We start from the raw sequence: 19608 nt of genomic DNA on the forward strand, positions 1-19608 counted from the left end.
TCTGCCAAAAACGCAAAGATAAAGACCGACACTCGCGGTCCGCGGTTTCGGCCGAAACCATGGTTAAGCAAATCATGAGTGTCTCGGTTTCGGCCGAAACCGAGAAAACTGATCAAAGTACAGCTGAATCTATCTCTGCAACTGAGGCCCCTGCTACCACTCTTGAAACGGCCTCAGAAATTTTATCCACTACGGTGGTTGCCACTGACTTATCAGACACCATTCCCTTGGATGTCTCTACCCCAGCACGTGGTGCTGCTAGGCCTCCAGCAGCCATGTCCATTAAGGCCTTCGCCAGGGCTAAAGCAGCAAAGACTACTAAAACAGTGCCTGTTAAACCACCTACAACCAGGCCCTCCTCTAGTTCTCAAATGCTTACTCTGGCAGAAGATTTAATTTCATTAATTAGAGGATCTCAATCTCACCCAGACAGGGCCTCTCAGCCCCCAGAGAAGAGACCTAGGGCAGAGCCCCCTGAGCCAGTGTCCTCTGAGTCTGCCGATGAATCAGACATAACTGATCAGCCAGAGGCTCCTTTCTCCAATTTTGCAGACTCTGATGCTGAAGAATCCATTCCAGCTGCTTCCTCACCAGAAGAATTCTCCTTTGGGGAAACCTTACATGCCATGCGAGAGCAGTTCCAATGGCAGCAACAGGATTTTTCAGACTCCAGAAAAAGACTTAGGACCTTTCTGCACCTTCCACAGCACAGGCCCTTAGCTATACCTCCTGTTCTCTCTGTGGTGGATGATGCTTTCAATGATGTCTGCTCCGCACCAGATTCTTTACCTCCAGCCCCTGCCAAACCAGACAGATTTTACAGGGTGCCAGACACTCATCACCACCTTTACAAGGCCCCTCTTGCAGACCCCGAAACTATATCCCAGGGTCCCAAGGCAGTAGCCGCGACCATAGCAAAAAACCCTATTCCTTCAGAAAGGGAAGCAAGGTCATTAGACAGATGGGGCAAAAAGGTCTACACTTCAGCTACTCTCTCAGCTAGAGCTTTAAATTGTCAGTTTCACATGATACAATACCAAGAGTTTATGCTTGATCAGTTAACTAAAAAGCTTCCTTGGATATACACAGACAACTTCGTTTTTACCTGGACAGAACCAAGGATATCAGGAAAACAGAACAACTGTTTGTTTCTTATGCAACAAACTCCCAAGGTAAAGCCATTTCAAAACAGACCATTTCTAAATGGATTGCTCATGGAATCAGATTTTGTTACTCTCATCATGGAAAGCAAATCCCAGGAAAAATTAGGACTCACTCTACCAGAGCTGCTGCTACTTCAGCTGCCTTTCTCAGGGGAGTACCTACCAAAGATAATTTGGAAGCTGCAACTTGGAGTTCAGTGCATACTTTCTCTAAGCACTACAATCTCCCTCTTTACTCTAAGTCTAGGGCAGGCTTTGCTTCTGCAGTCTTGCAGGGCCTTCTAGCCGCCCCTTCTACTCTATAATCACCACCTTTTATTTCAGCTTTGGGATTCAACCCTGTAATGATGACTGCAACAGTGAAACACGAACATAGTACAGTTGTGTACACTTACCATAAATGTAGATGTTAGAGTGTCTTCACTGTTGCAGTCTGGGTTACCCTCCCTCCTGTCCCCTTTTATACTTTCACTAGTGTGGTTTCCTACTTCACCCTTCTGAGGTGCATTTGCTACAGGGTATGGGGTTTGTTGTATGTTACATTTTTGTTTTACTATTAGCCTTCACTTTTGGGCACCTGACATCTGGGGCAAGAAAAACTGGAGAACATGGCGTCGGCTGGCAGCTTTGTACTCCTACCGCTCTGACGTCAGGGAGCATGGCTGAACAGACTACGCCGGACCCAGACTTTGGCATTCTGGCCGACCGAGGACTGCCTGCCGGCAGGAAGAACCCTACAGTGATGACTGCAACAGTGAAGACACTCTAACATCTACATTTATGGTAAGTGTACACAACTGTACTTCTTGTTTCACTGTTGCAGTCATTACATTTGGGTTATCCTGCTGGCAGGTTGCCCTCAGTCGGCCTGAATTCCAAAGTCTTGGGTCCTAAGGCGGTTGTTGCCTCTTCCCTGACGTCAGTTTGTCAGGGGTATAAAAGATGCAGCCGACGCCATTTTATTCAGTCTTTCTTGTCGCGTGGTGCCCGAAGCAGAAGCAGTTTGCAAGTGCCGGTTGGCCGACCCCTGAGATTTTCGTGTTCGAGTTTCAGATCCGAAGTCTTCATTAAAAGCTAAGTACCCTGTTGGGGAAACTATTTTTTCCTGCTCCAGACCGATGTCAGAAAAAGTTAATTGTATTTCTTGTGGGAAGCAAATACCTCATAAGGACTTTCATTCCTGCTGTATTCCTTGCCTAGGCCCTGACCACGACGTTGCTAGTTGTCGGTTTTGTGCTAGATTTAACCAACGCACTATTAAGCATTGGTACGATTTTGCATTAAGCTATTTTGAGCGAAGATTTAATTATACAATGTCGTCGGATAGCCATCAGACTACTGGAGTTCACAAAAAACGCAAAGAAAAAGATAGGCAACCGAGGTCCTAAGCAAGTCGCCGGTTCTCAGTGAGGTGCTTTTGCAGCCCCTGACGCCCACTACTTTAGAGTCGCAGGCTGCTACCGACTCCCACGTGGAGTAGGCCAGGCCACTGGAAACCCAAGGTATTGGAGCCTCGGAGATTATTCCCTCAGATGGGTCCGGAGCCGCTGAGCAGGCATCTGCTTCTGAGGGTGTATTCAGACCTAAACAATTGTATAATTAAATGACTTCAAAGACTAAAACACCTTTAAAGGCAAAGAAACAAGTTCACCAGCCACAAGGACAGGCCTCCATGCCTAAAAACAGATGCTCAAAATGGCTGAAGACTTAATTACCTTGATCAGGGGTTCCCATCCCTCTCCTGATAAGAGGCCTAGGCAAGAGACAGACTATGAATCTTCAGATCAGGTTTCCATTTCTTCTGTTTCCTCTTCTGATCAGGAATATTCTCTTCCCCCATGAGGATTCTGATGCTGAAGAATCAATTCCTTCAGCTTCTTCTCCTGAGGACTACTCTTTTGGGGAAACCTTGCATACCATGAGGGAGCGCCAAGATTTTTCAGAATCTAAGAAAAGGCTCAGAGACTTCCTTTTACTACCTCAACACAGGACTCTAGCTATTCCACCTGTGTTGGACATTGTAGATGTGTTCTCAGAGTCTAGTCTGACCCCTGACTCTTTACCTCCAGCTCCTGTTAAGCCGGACAGATACTACAGGGTCCCTGACTCTCTTAAATTCCTTTTCAAAAACCCTACTGCAGACCCAGAAACTATTTCTCAGGGTCCAAAAGGGGTCAAGGCTTCTACTGCAAAAAAAACCCTACCCCCTCTGTCAAGGATGCTAGGGCACTGGATAGATGGGGAAAAAAGATTTACACATCTGCTACTTTGGCTATGAGGGCCTTAAATTGCCAGTTTCATATGCTCAAATATCAGCAATATATCATGACACTGCTTAAACAGAAAATGATGGCAAATTCAGAATGTGCAGAAAACAAAGAAATGCAGGATTTATTGCATGCAGCTGAACAAGTTGGAAAGCATACTTTGTAATGTGGGTTTGATTCTCTGGAGGCCTCCTGCAGGGCCGCTGTTACGGGTTCTGTCATTAGGAGGCATGCTTGGTTAAAGGAACAAAATCTGCCCGACCATGTTAAAGCAAAATTAGATGCTCCTTTACAACATGATACCTTGTTTGGTGTCGAGGCAGAAGAGGTGTTAAAGAAACTGGAGGACAAAGCTAAATCTATGCAAACGGTCAAGGATTTCTTACAAGTACAGCCACCTAGATTTAGCAGACACTGGCCTACAAAGAATTGGTCCTTTCCAGTCTCAGACAGACCTCAAAGGGGCAGATCAAGATGCCCCAGAGGCCGATCACAGCCTCAAGGATCCTACAGGTCTAAGCAGTGGAGTGCTTCTACCTCCAAAGGTGGAGAAGACAAATCACAATCATACAGGAAATGGTCCCAATGACTTCCCCCTGCCTGCACAAAGCACTTATCTTCTGGCAGCAACCTTAGGGGGAAAACTAGCACTTTTTCTCAAAATTGGCACATTATAACCCAGGACAAATGGGTTCTAGACAGTGTCACAAGGCTACAAGTTTAATTTCCATACCCTGCCAAGGGCAAACGGTTGGCCAGACCTGCCAAAAAATCAATGGGCAGAGGCTCAAAAACAAGTCGCAGCTCTCATGGATATGAAGGCTATTCAACAAGTGCCACAGCAAGAGCAGGGACAAGGATTTTACTCTCAACTGTTCTTGGTACCCAGAAAGGACAAAGCATGGAGACCAATACTGGACCTATCTATTCTAAACACTTTCCTGGATATACCAAAATTCAAGATGTTGACATTACAGCAGCTTCTGCCCATGCTGGGCAGCAAGACTTGGCTCGTTACTTTAGACCTAAAAGAGGCATACCTGCATGTCCCAATCAGACAGTCATGCAGAAGATACCGCAGATTCAAGGCTGGCTCAAAGAATTACCAATTCTCTGCACTGCCCTTTGGTTTATCTACTGCGCCCAGGGTCTTCACAAAGTGCCTGGCACCAGTAATTGCTTACTGCAGACAGAGTAATACAAATATATCCTTACTTGTACGACTGCTTCATACAAGCAGATAACAAGGACATTCTACTACAGCATCTAATGTTTGTGATGAGACTTTTAACATGCGTAGGGTACACAGTCAACAAAAAGAAATCAAAACTAGTACCCTCTCAAGAAGTAATATTCCTGGGTGCAAGCTTAAATACAACTGCCCAGATGGCTTATCTCACTCCAGACAAAGGCAACTGACTACCTATTTCAAGGAAATGGCAACAAAGGCCCAGTTATCTGCAAGAAAAATTCTGCAGGCTGTGGGCTTCATGGCATCCTGCATCTTACTAATTCCATATGCAAGACTGCATATGAGGAAAATTCAATGGTACCTAAAAAGTGTCTGGACACCATTCCCACAGTCTGGAAACAATGATTACTCTAATTCCCTGCCTGCAACAGGAGTTTCGATAGTGGGCAAAGGCTTGTCGCCAAAACAAGGGACAGCCATTCTCACTACCCCCAACCAGGCAGAGCCTAACGACGGATGCATCAGATTATGCCTGGGGGGCACACATGGCAGGAAGAGGCATTCAGGGCACCTGGTCCACATACCAAAAGCATCTACATATCAATCAAAAAGAGATGCTAGCTGTTCAAAATGCCCTGACAGCCTTCAAGGACCTACTTCATCCAGGACAACTACTGATAGACAACACCATGGTCATGTGGTACATAAACAAGCAGGGGGGCACTCCTTCTTATCCCCTGTGCAGACTAGCCATGGCTTTATGGGACACAGCATTGACTTATCTGCAGGCACAATCCCTGCCAGGAAAGGAAAATACTCTGGCAGACTAAGCAGAAACCTCATGGATCCCCATGAGTGGCACCTGGATCTACAAGTCTTCAGCATGATAACAAAAAAATGGGGACGCCCGGACATAGATCTATTTGCCTCCCCTCAAAACAATCAACTAAAAAGATTCTGCACAAGGACTTATCACAGACAAGCTTGGAAAGTGGACGCCTTATCTTTCAACTGGACAAACCTATCAGTATATGCCTTTCCTCCACTGCCTCTCCTCCTCAAGGTACTCCTAAAGGTCAGGCAGGAGAAACCAAACATTATTCTGATTGCCCCAGACTGGCCACGCCAGTACTGGTATCCAATCTTAAGGAACTTGTCCCAATGCCCAGCTTGGACCTTACCTCAAATACCTCATCTGCTGCCCCAGCAAAACAATCAGATTCTGCACAACCAACTCAGGACCCTAAACCTGGCAGCATGGCGGATAATGTAGCCATACAAACCACACCTCTCATTAAAGCTGTGATGAATGTCATTTTAGAAGCCAGAAGGCCTAGTACTAGAAAATCCTATGCTGGGAAATGGAAGAGATTTTGCGCTTGGAACCAAGCTCAAGGAACTGATACAGCTGTCCCAAATATTCCTCAGATTTTGCAATACTTAGCTGAAATGCTGGACAAAGGCCTATCTTTTTCATCAATTAAAATCCATGCCTCTGCCATTTCGGCTCATTACAATACAGAGCCACCACTCTTTTCTTATCCTTTATTAAGGCAGTACCTCAGAGAAGCCAAAAACTTAAGGCCTTCAAGGAGAACGCCAATACCTGCATGGGACCTCAATTATGTCTCTGAAAAACTAACCTTACCACCTTTTGAGCCAGCTGCTACTGCGGATATAAAGTTCTTATCTTGGAAAACAGCTCTGCTCCTAGCAATAACTTCTGCAAGATGAGTTTCAGAGCTACAGGCTCTCATGGCTGTGGAACCCTTTATCATTTTTTATCCAGACAGGGTCTCTCTGAGAACAAACCCTACATTTATGCCTAAGGTGGTATCCAGTGTAGCCCTTAACCAAACAGTTAATTTGCCAACTTTTTATCCAAATCCACAGAACAAGGGGGAGAAAATTCTGCATTCTTTGGACATACACAGACAACTTAGATTCTACTTGGACAAAACTAAAGTTTTCAGAAAGACAGAACAGTTACTAGTGGCATATGCCACAGCATCACAAGAAAAGGCCATCTCCAAGCAGACTCAAAGTGGATAGATCACTGCATTCGTTTCTGCTACTCACAGCATGGCAAACCAGTGCCTAAGGGCATTAGGCCACATTCAACCAGAGCTGCAGCCACTTCTGCAGCTTTTCTCAGGGTTGTACCAACCAAAGACATTTTAGAGGCTGCTACTTGGAGTTCAGTGCACACCTTTACAAAACATTACAATCTGCCTCTTTACTCTAAATCCAGGGCAGGCTTTGCCACTGCAGTTCTGCAGGGCCTCATAGCCGCTCTTAATGCTGTCTAGCTCCAGCCCCCCAACCATAGCTTTGGGACTCAACCCACATGTAATGACTGCAACAGTGAAACATGAAGAATGTAGTACAGTTGTGTACACTTGCCATAAATGTAGATGTTAGTGTATTCACTGTTGCAGTCCAGGTTACCCTCCCTCCAGCCCCCTAACTTCCTTTGGCTCTACCTCTACTTTCCTTTACTATGCTTAAAAGCCTTTTTGGTGTATTTGCTTTCATGTTGGAGTTGTATCATTGTATTTCTATATTTAATTGCTCCCCATTAGGGTGGCGCCTGACATCTGGGGCAAGAAAAACTGATTGTAATGGTGTCTGCTGCATGTTTTATACCCCTGGCAACCTGACGTCATGGAAGAAGGGACTGCAACTGACACAGGACCCAAGACTTTGTTAATCAGGCTGACTGAGGGCTACCTGCAAGCAGGTAACCCAAATGTAATGACTACAACAGTGAATACACTCTAACATTTACATTTATGGTAGGTGTACACAACTGTACTTTTCAGGGCAGGCTGTATGCACCATCTGTTCTCTGCACTTCCCTTTGGCTTATCTACTGTGCCCAGAGTATTCACAAAATGCCTTGCTCCAGCCTTTGCATACTGCAGGCAGAGAAATATTCAAATCTACCCATACTTGGGACGATTGCCTGATTCAGGCTGACAGGAGTTACTACTTCAGCACCTGGCATTTGTACAAAGATTTCTAACTTCACTGGGATACACCATCAATGAAAAGAAATCACAACTGGTGCCCAGCCAACAAATTGTATTCCTGGGAGCAAGCTTGAACACAACTTCCCAGATGGGATTCCACACGCCAGAAAAGCAGGTCCATTTGACAAACTATTTCAAACTAATGGCCAACAAAACCCAGCTGTCTGCAAGGAAAATAATACAAACCCTAGGGTTCATGGCCTCGTGCATTCTGCTAATTCCATATGCAAGACTGCATATGAGGAAACTTCAGTGGTACTTAAGAAGTCTCTGGTATCAACATTCTCAGGACATGGAAACAGTGATTCCTATTATGCCTTGTCTAAGGGCAGAGTTCCTTTGGTGGGCAGAAGCATGCAACCACAGCAAGGGACTTCTTTCACTCAATCCCTTGCCGACCAAGCCCTGACAACAGATGCACCAGACTATGCATGGGGGGCTTTGGCAGGCAAATGGAGCCCAGAACAGGTTCCCCTGCATATCAGTCAAAAAGAGATGCTAGCTGTACAGAATGCTCTGACAGTCTTCAAATACCTTATCCTTCCAGGACAGCTCATGATAGACAGACACCACAGTTGTGGTACATAAACAAGCAGGGTGGAACTCATTCTTACCCACTTTGCAGGTTAGCCATGGCTCTGTGGAACACAGCCTTGAGCATCCAAGTGCACCAACAAACTCAATTCCTGCCAGGCAAGCAAAATTTACTGGCAGATAACTTAAGCAGAAATCTACTGGATCCTCACGAGTGGAAACTGGAACCCAACTCATTCAAACTTCTAACCCAGAGGTGGGGAACACTGGAGGTGGACCTTTTTGCCCGCCCCCCCAAACCACCAATTGAGCAAATTTTGCACCAGGAACCCTCAGCAGAGCCTGGAAGGTGGACTCCGCTACTCAAGATCAAACAGGACATGTCAAGGGTAATCCTTTATTGCACCAGACTGGCCACGCCAGCACTGGCACCCACTCCTACGCAGTCTGACAGCAGTGCCATCCTGGCACCTACATCAGACACCTTCCTTGCTGCCTCAGCAGGAGGGATAGATTTTGCATCCACAGCTGCAAACCCTAAACCTTGCAGCCTGGCTTATTCCCTGAATACACCACCAACATCCCTCGGCAAACAGGTGCTGGATGTCATCCTTAAGGTCAGAAGGCCTAGTTCTAGGAAATCCTATGCTGAAAAGTGGAAAAGATTAAGATTCATGCCTGTGCCATCTCAGCTCATTATAATACTAAGCCCCCTCTGTTTTCTCACCCTCTCATCAAAGAGAGGAGCTAACAATTTAAGACCCCCTAGGAGAGCTCCCACCCCGGCCTGGGACCTTAACTTTTATACTGGAGAAGCTCACACTTCCCCCTTTTGAACCTGCTGTTTCAGCAGAGATAAAATTCCTCTCTTGGAAAGCAGCCTTACTTATAGCTATTACTTCAGCAAGAAGAGTGTCTGAGTTACAGGCAGTAATGGCAGTGGAACCCTTCATTGTTTTCCATGCTGACAGGGTTTCTTTCAGGACTAACCCTTCCTTTATGCCGAAGGTGTTATCCAGAGTGGCTTTAAACCAATCCATCCATTTGCCAACCTTTTTCCCTAATCCTCAGAATAAAGTGGAAAGGATCCTGCACTCCTTCGACGTGCACAGACAGCTCAGGTTCTACCTTGACGGGACTAAGCCTTTCAGAAAATCAAACTAGCTGCTAGTCATTTTTGCTACAGGGGCAGAGGGCAAGGCCATTTCGAAGCAAACCATTTCCAAATGGACAGCACACTGCATCCATTTCTGCTACAAGCACAATGGAAAACCGACTCCTCTGGGGATCTGAACTTATTTCACTAGAGCAACTGTATGTCTACAGCATTTTACAGGGGAGTCCCTACCATGGACATCCTGGAAGCTGCAACCTGGAGTTCTATACACACCTTCACCAAGCATTACCACTTACCTATTGTTTTCTAAATCCAGAGCTGGATTTGCTACAGCAGTCTTACAAGGCCTGCTAGCCAGCCCTAACACTTCTTCACTGCCTCTACCCTTCCTCAGCTTTGGGAATCTACCCAAGTGTAATGACTGCAGCAGTGAAACACGAAAAACATTGTACAGGTGTGTACACTTATATAAATGTAGATGTTTGGGTGTGTTCACTGTTGCAGTCCTGGATGTTCATCGTGCATACAGCTGCAGTCATAACAGATGGGTTCTCCTGCTGTCAGGCGAGTCCTTGGTCGGCCGAATTCCAAAGTCTAGGTCCGGCGTCGGTTGTCGTCGCTTCTTCCCTGACGTCAGTGCGACAGGGGTATAAAAGAACCAGCCAACGCCATTTTCTTCAGTCTTTCTTGCCGCGCGGTGCCCGAAGCAGAAGCAGTTCGCAAGTGCCGGTCGGCCAGCTCCTGAGATTACGAAAATTTGGAAACCGAAGTCTTCTTAAAAGCTAAGTACCCGTTGGGAAACTTTTCTTGCCTCAGACCGATGTCAGACAAAGTTAATAATTGTATTTCTTGTGGGAAGCAAATACCGCATAAGGATTTCCATTCCCTCTGTATACCTTGTGTAGGCCCAGACCACGACGTCTCGGTCTGTCGCTTTTGTGCTACATTCAACAAACGCACTAAGCGTCGGGCGGAGTTCGCCCAGCATTATTTTGGAAAAGCATTTAACTATACTATGTCGTCGGATACTCCGACTCCGGTTTTGTCTAAAAAACGCAAAGACAAGGACCGACACGCGAGGTCCGCGGCCTCTACCGACACCACGCCAAAGCCGACTACACGTGGTCCGGTTCTCAGCGAGGCGCCTACGCAGCCCCTGATTACCGACAACACATCTTTGACGGTTTCTCCTGTGCCCGAGGTCGCAGGCTCCTCGGCCCACACCCCGACTACAGATACCGAAGCCACTCTTGGCGTTGAAACTCAGAATGTGGACAGGTCCACCTCCACTCAAGGTGTCTTCAGACCTTCCTCTTCTTTCTCCATCAAGGCTTTCACAAAGTCTAAAGCAACCATTCACTCTGAGACCAGCTACACAGGGCCCATCTCCAGGCCCCATGCCTAAGAAACAGATGCTTAAAATGGCTGAGGATTTAATTACCCTTATCAGGGGTTCTCAGCCCCCACCGGACAAAAGGCCCAGAGTGGAGGAAGATTCCCCCTCCTCTGATCAGGGCTCTATTATTTCAGAGCACTCTGATGATCAGGAACATTCTTACTCCCCTTTTGAAGACTCTGATGCGGAGGAGTCCATCCCTTCTGTATCCCTCCCGAGGATTACTCATTTGGGGAAACTGCATACCTTAAGGGAACACTTCCACTGGGAAGGCCAGGATTATTCAGATTCCAAGAAAAGGCTCAGGGAATTTCTCTTGTTACCCCTGCACAGGCCTCTGGCTATACCTCCTGTCTTGGGCATCCTAGATGATGTTTACTCGGAGGCCTGCCTTAACCCGGGCTCTCTACCTCCAGCTCCAGTTAAGCCTGACAGGTACTACAGGGTTCCTGACTCACACCAATTTCTATACAAAAGCCATGCTGCTGACCCAGAAACCATCTCACAGGGCCCCAAGGGAGTTAAGGCCTCCATTGCCAAAAATCCATTGCCTTCCGAGAGAGATTCCAGATCCTTAGAAAGGTGGGGAAAAAGGTATATACCTCGGCTACCTTATCCATGAGGGCCTTAAACTGTCAGTTTCATATGCTAAAATACCAACAGTTTTTGTTATCACAATTGAAAAGTAAAATGTCACAACCTGAACAACCAGACTTGAAGGAGTTGCAGGATTTGATGCATAGTGCAGAACAAGTGGGTAAGCATACCTTACAATGTGGTTTTGATGCTCTAGAGGCCTCATGTAGAGCTGCTGTTACAGGATCAGTCATACGTAGGCATGCCTGGCTCAAGGAACAAGCCTTACCTGATCATGTCAAAGCTAAATTACTAGATGCCCCTCTTCAAAAGGATGTACTATTTGGTGCTAATGCTGAGGAAGTATTAAGGAAAATGGAGGAAAAGGCTAAATCAATGCAAACTGTGAAAGAATTTCTACAGGTTCAACCCCCACGTTTTAGTAGAAATTGGCCTTCCAAAAACTGGTCTTTGTCTGCCACAGACAGACCCCAAAGAGGCAGATACAGGCGCCCGAGGGGCAGAGGACAATCCCAAGGATTGTATAGAGGCAGACAATGGCAAGCTCCTACACAGAGGTGGTGAGGACAACTCGCAATCTTTCAGAAAGCAAACCCAATGACTTTCCCCTTTGCATGCCAACCAGGTCTCAAATGGCAGCACCCTTAGGAGGAAAGCTGGCATTATTCTCAAAAAATTGGCATGTCACAAAGGACAAATGGATCCTGGACATTATAAACAGAGGCTACAAGTTCTATTTTCACACCCTTCCAAAAATGAGAGGCATGCCAAACCTGCCACACAATCAAAGGGCAGAGGCACAAAGGCAAATTTCAGATCTCATAAACATGAAAGCTATTCAAGAGGTACCTACGCACGAACAAGGTCAAGGTTTTTACTCCAGGCTATTTCTGGTGCCAAGGAAGGGAAAAGATTGGAGACCTATTTTGGATCTGTCCATCCTAAACACATTTCTACTCGTACCAAAATTCAAGATGCTCACTCTACAGCAACTTCTTCCCATGCTATGCAAGGAGTCTTGGCTGGTCACATTAGACCTTAAGGAGGCATACCTGCATGTCCCAATCAGACAAAATTGCAGAAGGTACCTCAGATTTCTTGCAGGTTCAACCCATTATCAATTCTCTGTATTGCCCTTTGGCTTATCTACTGTGCCCAGAGTATTCACGAAATGCCTGGCATCAGTAATTGCCTACTGCAGACTTCAAGGGATACAAATATACCCCTATTTGGACGACTGCCTGATCCAAGCGGACAGCAAGCACATTCTTCTGAAACATCTGGCTTATGTAATAATGTTATTGAACTCTCTGGGATACACAGTCAACAAAAAGAAATCAAGGCTAATACCCTCTCGGAAGATAATTTTCCTGGGTGCCAATTTGGACACAAACACCCAGATGGCCTACCTCACGCCAGAGAAGCAGGGGCAACTAATTCAATACTTCAGAACACTAGCAAATTGCACCAGGCTGACTGCAAGGAAAATCCTGCAGGCTCTGGGATTCATGGCATCTTGCATCTTACTAATCCCATGTGCAAAGCTGCATATGAGGAAACTACAATGGTACCTGAAAAACATATGGTCTCAACAAAGCCACAGTTTGGAAACAATAATACCACTAATTCCATATCTGCAAAAGGAATTTCTGTGGTGGGCTCAAGCATGTCAAACACAGGTCTTCCATTCAGCAAGCCTCAAGCAAATCAAGTCATCACAACAGACGCCTCGGACTATGCCTGGGGGGCGCACATGACAGACCGGTGCATTCAGGGCAAATGGTCCCAAAAAGAAAAGCACCTTCACATCAATCAAAAAGAAATGCTAGCAGTAATAAATGCTATTATAGCTTTCAAGGACCTTCTACAACGAGGTCAGCTATTGATAAGAACGGACAACACCACAGTTATGTGGTACATAAACAAACAGGGAGGAACACATTCTTACCCCCTATGCAGACTGGCCATGTCACTTTGGAACATGGCCATGGACTTACAAATGGAACTACAAGCACAGTACTTGCCAGGCAAGGAAAACACGCTGGCAGACAACCTAAGCAGGAATATGACAGATCCACACGAATGGAAATTGCATCCAAAAGTTTTTACAGAAATAATCCAAGACTGGGGAAGGCCAGACATAGATCTCTTTGCCTCCCACAAGAATCATCAATTGACAAAATTCTGCTCAAGGATCTTCCATCCAAAGGCCTGGAGAGTGGACGCTCTTTCTTTCAGTTGGACATCAATGACCGTTTATGCCTTCCCTCCTCTTCCTCTGCTGCCCAAAGTTCTATTAAAGACCAAAGCAGACAGACCAAAGATGATCCTCATTGCTCCGGACTGGCCAAGGCAACACTGGTACCCACTCCTGAGGAGCCTGACGATTCCCACCATGGACCCTGCCTCTAATGCCTCTTCTTCTGACTCAGCACAGTTTCAAAACTCTTCACAGCCAGCTAAAAACACTCAATCTAGCCGCATGGAAGATTCCTTAGCATCGCAACAGGCCCTACTCTCCAAGGAGGTGCAGGATGTCATTTTGGAGGCCAGAAGGCCATCAACTAGAAAAGCTTACTCCGCAAAATAGAAACGTTTTTGTGTCTGGAATGAGAAAAAGGGCCAGGATCCTGGAAAACTGAATTTACCTCAAATACTACAATATTTGGCTGAACTGCTAAGCAGTGGACTTTCTCCTCCATCAAAATCCATGCCTCAGCCATTTCTGCAGAATACAACACTGATCCACCTTTATTCTCTCACCCTCTCTTAAGACAGTTCCTCAGAGGGGCTAAGAATTTAAGGCCTCCAAGGAAACGACCAATACCTGCTTGGGATCTTAATTTCATTCTGGAAAAACTGACCTTGCCTCCCTTTGAACCAGCTGCCTCATCAGATTTGCAATTTTTGCCATGGAAAACAGCTTTCCTTCTGGCTATCACCTCAGCTCGTAGAGTTTCAGAACTACAGGCTCTCATGGCTGTCCAGCCTTTTATCATCTTCCATCAGGACAGATTCCTTACGAACCAACCCGTCCTTTATGCCTAAAGTGGTATCCAGGGTAGCTTTAAATCGGGCCATACATTTACCTACTTTTTATCCTAATCCTCAAAACAAAGGGGAGAGATTACTACATTCCTTGGACATCCACAGACAACTACGTTATTATTTGGACAGAACAAAGCCTTTCAGAAAATCAGAACAGCTCTTTGTGGCCTATGCGGTAGGAGCTCAAGGGAAGCCAATTTCCAAACAGACAATCTCAAAATGGATAGCCCACTGCATACGCTTTTGCTATTCCTTTCATGGCAAAACTGTTCCTACAGGCATTAGAACTCATTCCACCAGGGCCACAGCCACCTCTGCAGCCTTCCTCAGAGGAGTTCCTACCAAGGATATTTTGGAAGCAGCCACTTGGAGTTCTGTGCATACCTTCTCCAAGCACTACAACCTACCATTATACTCCAAATCTAGAGCAGGCTTTGCCACTGCAGTCTTGCAGGGCATTTTGGTTCCTCCTAGTTCCACCTAGTGCCTACCACCCCTTTCTTAGCTTTGGGATTCTACCCATCTGTTATGACTGCAGCTGTATGCACGATGAACATAGTACAGTTTTGTACCTACCATAAATGTAGATGTTAGAGTGCTAATACAGCTGCAGTCCAGGTTTCCCTCCCTCCTTCCCCTCTTGGGACAGGCCTATAGGCTAACACATCCTCATACAACCTGATTGGGGTTTTCATTTATGATGTATTTGCTTGCAACTACTGTATTTTGATTATATTGCACTGCATTACCACACAAATTTATGTATTGCCTTCCTTCTGGGGGCACCTGACATCTGGGGCAAGAAAAACTGAAGAAAATGGTGTCTGCTGGTTCTTTTATACCCCTGTCGCACTGACGTCTGGGAAGAAGTGACTACAACCGACGCCGGACCTAGACTTTGGAATTCGGCCGACCGAGGACCCGCCTGACGGCAGGAGAACCCATCTGTTATGACTGCAGCTGTATTAGCACTCGAACATCTACATTTATGGTAGGTACAAAACTGTACTTTTCCCTCCAGCCCCCTGGCTTTCTCTATCCTTTCTGCCTATCCTCTTTATGGCCATCTTTTATGGCAGGGGTATTTGTTTTTTACTGAAGGTGTTCCACACCATGTAATAGCTTTCTATTTTGGGGGTTCCTGACATCTGGGGCAAGAAAAACTGGTGTAATGGCATCTGCTGCATGTTTTATACCCCTGACATCATGGAAGAGGCAACAGCATCCGACGCAGAAATCCCATGACTCTGGTATTCGGGCCGACTGAGGGCAACCTGCAGGCAGATAACCCAAGTGTGATCACTGCAACAGTGAGTGCACTTCATAACATCTACATTTATGGTAAATGTACACAGCTGTACTTCATATATGTGGGATAACACAAGTGAGTATAGTATCTGTCATGTCTAATTATGTAACGTCTTTTTGGTCTAAGTTGTGTTTATCTGTGCAGTTGTAACATAAGCAATTTCCTTGGGGATCAATAAAGTATTTCTGATTTTGCATGTCGAGGTAGTTTTTTCTCTTCTGATTAGTAATTGTCCATTCCTGGCTGAATATTCAAAATCCATATGGATGGAGACCAGTCCCTCGGGAAAAGAGGCTGTATCCAGAAAATTAGAGAATGTTACCTTGGCTCTTGGCATTGTTTTTTCTTTATTTCCTTCATGCCCCACCCTGGTGAAGGCACTGCTCATTGGTGATTTTATCAGCAGCTGTTTAACTCCAAGCTTGATCCCCTGCACTGTAGTTTCCCAAATCTGACACTGAGCCTTTTATACCAAGGGGTATCGTTGATAACCCCTCATACACATTTGGGGCATGTGATCACACAGCTATATTTTATTAGCCCTTGAAAGTCCAACTGAAAAGCTCTGTCTCAGAGGTAGCTAGGGAAGAAAAAATCCTTATTACTTTTAAACAAACTGCCAGTAACAGTATATTAGAACACTGGATTATGTAATTTAACCTTGTGTTGCGTACACTATATAGTAATTTCAATACATTAAGCTCAGATATCTGTATAGATCATAGTATGTATAGCATGTATAACTTGCATAAGTAGAGTATTCAGCACTATTTTACAATGCATGTACATGCCCCAACTGTAATATTAGCCCTTGGACAGCAGGTGAGGCATGCACATGTTTTATCCAAATAGCTTATTCTAATTGAGACTTATAACCAGGAGATTTACTTTAGTAGTAGTGTAAAAATTTTAATGATTGACTGCATGAGATGGGTATTTATTAATAGGGTTGGCACAAGGTGGTGTTATATTGATACATATGATTTAGTTTGAATGGTCATTTACAGATGAGGGAAAAGAGTAAGAAGTTATTGGTAATGGGACTATTTGCTTGAGAGACATGTCTTCAGAGAGATTTTAAATTGTAGATAAGATGCAATATATGCTGGGACAGAGTACTACAGCTTTGCAGCATTTAGAGTGTGTAGACAGAACTATTTTTACATTTTTATTAAGTACTAGGTGTTGTGCCGTTCGATTCTCAGCTAGAGCATCTTCTGTGTGGAGACGAGCGTGAATGGGCGTACCTTCGTTGAAGGTTGTGCGTCAAGGCTGGCAAACTCGGCACGTAAAAAATCTACTGCCAATCATTAGCAGACCGGAGTTCTGCTGTGGCAACCCCTAACCGGGAAAAAGCCGAAAGACACAAACAAAACTAGCTGTTGATTTAGTGATTGCAGTTTTCTGGTAGATGTGTACCAGCTTAATAACATGAAGATGTGGGCAGTCTTAACATGAGGGAAGGCTAGTAGGTTAGATCGCTCCAGACATTTAAGGAAGGTAAGTGCTACACCATGATGATTGGTCAAAGAGGGTACTTACAAACTTTGTAATTTTATTATAAGATACTCAATTTCAACTTGCTGAGAGGACTGTAGCTTGGTAAAAGTTAATGATAGAGTAGAAAGGTATGAGTTAAAAGTATTTTGAGAGTATTCTGTTTTTGAACTGCATGTTGAATGTGCTAATCGAGTTTTCTAGTTTTGCAACAAGTAGTTTTGTATTCCGTACTAACTCAGTTCTAGTATAGTTGATAAAAGTTGCCATAATTTTAATAAGATTGGAAGTGAATATACATTTTAGTTTTATTTGGATTTAGTGGTAGTTCTGGTTGTTTTGGGTATGCCTTTTTGTGAAGGAATAAGGTCCTCTTGGAGCTTGTTGGATAGAAGAAGCCATACATAGTGTTCAGTCATTTGCCTACTGGACTAGATTTGATGGATGAGTTACTTTATATATTTTGTTTACAAGTATGTTAAGTAGCAAAGATCCTAATTGAAACTTGTGGAACACATTTGTTGAGTTGACAGCTTATCAGCCCAGTGTGTACACTGTATTCAGTCGATGAGGTAAATTTAAAGTTAGTTATTTAAAGTTGTATTGTTTGTGAGACCTTGCTCCTTGAATCTCACTTAATGTAAGCTCAGTATGATGCATGCTGTCTGTTTTAATTCATAGCTTAATTTGAAATTAGAACAGTTGGTTTGGAAAGATGAAAAGCGCTGAGCCGTCTTGTTTTCCATCTTTAGCCAAAATGTATAGATTATATAAATATTACATTCTCATCTGTTTGTTCTAACAGAGTTAAGGAGAGTAAATATTGTACTATACTAGGGAACAAATGTTCTGTAGTACCCTACTGTTCCGAAGAATGCCTGTACCGGTTTCTTGTGAGTAGGGTTTGGGCCATGCCAGTATAGCCTCAGTCCTTGCAGGTTCTGGCCAAATATTTCCATCATCCACTCTAATCCAGGTAAGATGCATGTGCCATACCCTTTTGACACTTGTCAGTGTTGAGAGTCAGCCCTTCCATTTGTAATCTCACTCACACTTCCTTGAGTGTTTGTACAAATTCTGACCAGCACAAACTGTAGAGGGCAGTGTCAACTAGATAAGCAAGGACATATGTTTTCTGTAGTGATGGTAAAATGAAAAATGCTCACTGTTAGTGTGCTTTGCTTTTGATTTTTTTCACCTTCCTTCGTATGTTGTCTTATGCAGGCCAGGAATGTGTGATATGACCTGGCGCATCAGCCATACCGTACTCTACGCATATCACATAGGTTCATAATAGGCTATCTGCCCTAGGGCATTTATAAGCCTAGCCAGAGTGTGTTTGGCTTTCGCCACCTATTTTAAATTAATTTTGCTATGCCCTTTTTCGAGGTTAGTATACTGTGCCTCTGTCTAACAGTGGCACGGAAGTGATACCCGGGGTAAACCTACGATCTCCCATCCACTCATCAAGATTCCTCTTGAAGAGAGTCAATGAGGGACTCTGCCTAACCTGGACTGGGATTTTATTCCAGAGTGAAGGGAGCCTCTGGGTTATGAATCTGTCCCTCCAGCATGTCCTATTTATTTCAGTGCTGAGTTTCAAGTCTCTCGATCGCGTAGCTCGATGGGATTTGGATTTTCTGAGGTGCAGCATGTCCATTAATTCTGGGTTGGACATGGCTTTATACGTCAGGCACAGATCGCCTCTGAGCAGGCGGTATGCCACTGAGTAGAGCTGGAGTTTCTTTAACCGGGCAGCATATGGCATCTGTTTGAGCCCTTTGATCCTCTTGGTGAGGTACTTTTGGGGTCTTTCCAGTTGCTGCAGGTGTCTGGTAAGGTACATCCCAAAAGGGGCATTGTACTCAATTATGGGCCTGATGAGGGATGAGTAAAGAGGCACGATGACCTCCCCTGATCTAGATGTGAATCCCTTCATGATTAGGTGGGCTATATAAAATGTTTTTCTAACCACTTTGGCCACGTGGTTGTCAAATGAGAGATTGCTATCAACCTGGGTCCCCAGGTCCCTAATTACTTTTTCTGTACTTAATGGATTACCACCTATGTGGTAATTTGTGGGCACTTTGTTTTTGCCAAAGGGGATTATTATACACTTTTGGCGTTTAGCTTGAGGCCATGGCTCTGGCACCAGTTGTCTGTTTCTATGAGGCCCTTTTGGAGGATGCTTGTGTCGGCTGGAGAGTCGATTATGGCGCCCAGTTTGCAGTCATCTGCTAACTTGGTCAGCCGCAGTCCTTCCATGTTGGCCTGTACCTCCGAGAAATATATACCGCACAAGAGAGATCCCAGGACTGAGCCTTGTGGGACGCCACTTGTAACTGGTTTGGAGTCTGACATGGTTTCAGCAATTCTAACCATGTGGGTTCTGTCCTTGAGCCAGTTTGCAACCCATCTAGTGACATAGGGGTTTATATTTAAGCTGGTGAGCTTAT

General features: G+C 44.9%; 1 protein-coding gene across 1 annotated transcript in view; it reads left to right on the forward strand.

The window, feature by feature from the left end:
* The window catches only part of CHD7 (chromodomain helicase DNA binding protein 7), a 2781650-nt gene that overhangs the window by 609445 nt on the left and 2152597 nt on the right, over positions 1-19608 (forward strand). The gene's annotated exons all lie outside the window — the stretch shown is intronic.

This window comes from Protopterus annectens, chromosome 3.part0 (genome assembly GCF_019279795.1).
Source record: "Protopterus annectens isolate FY-2018-M chromosome 3.part0, PAN1.0, whole genome shotgun sequence".
Classification (NCBI taxonomy): domain Eukaryota; kingdom Metazoa; phylum Chordata; order Ceratodontiformes; family Protopteridae; genus Protopterus; species Protopterus annectens.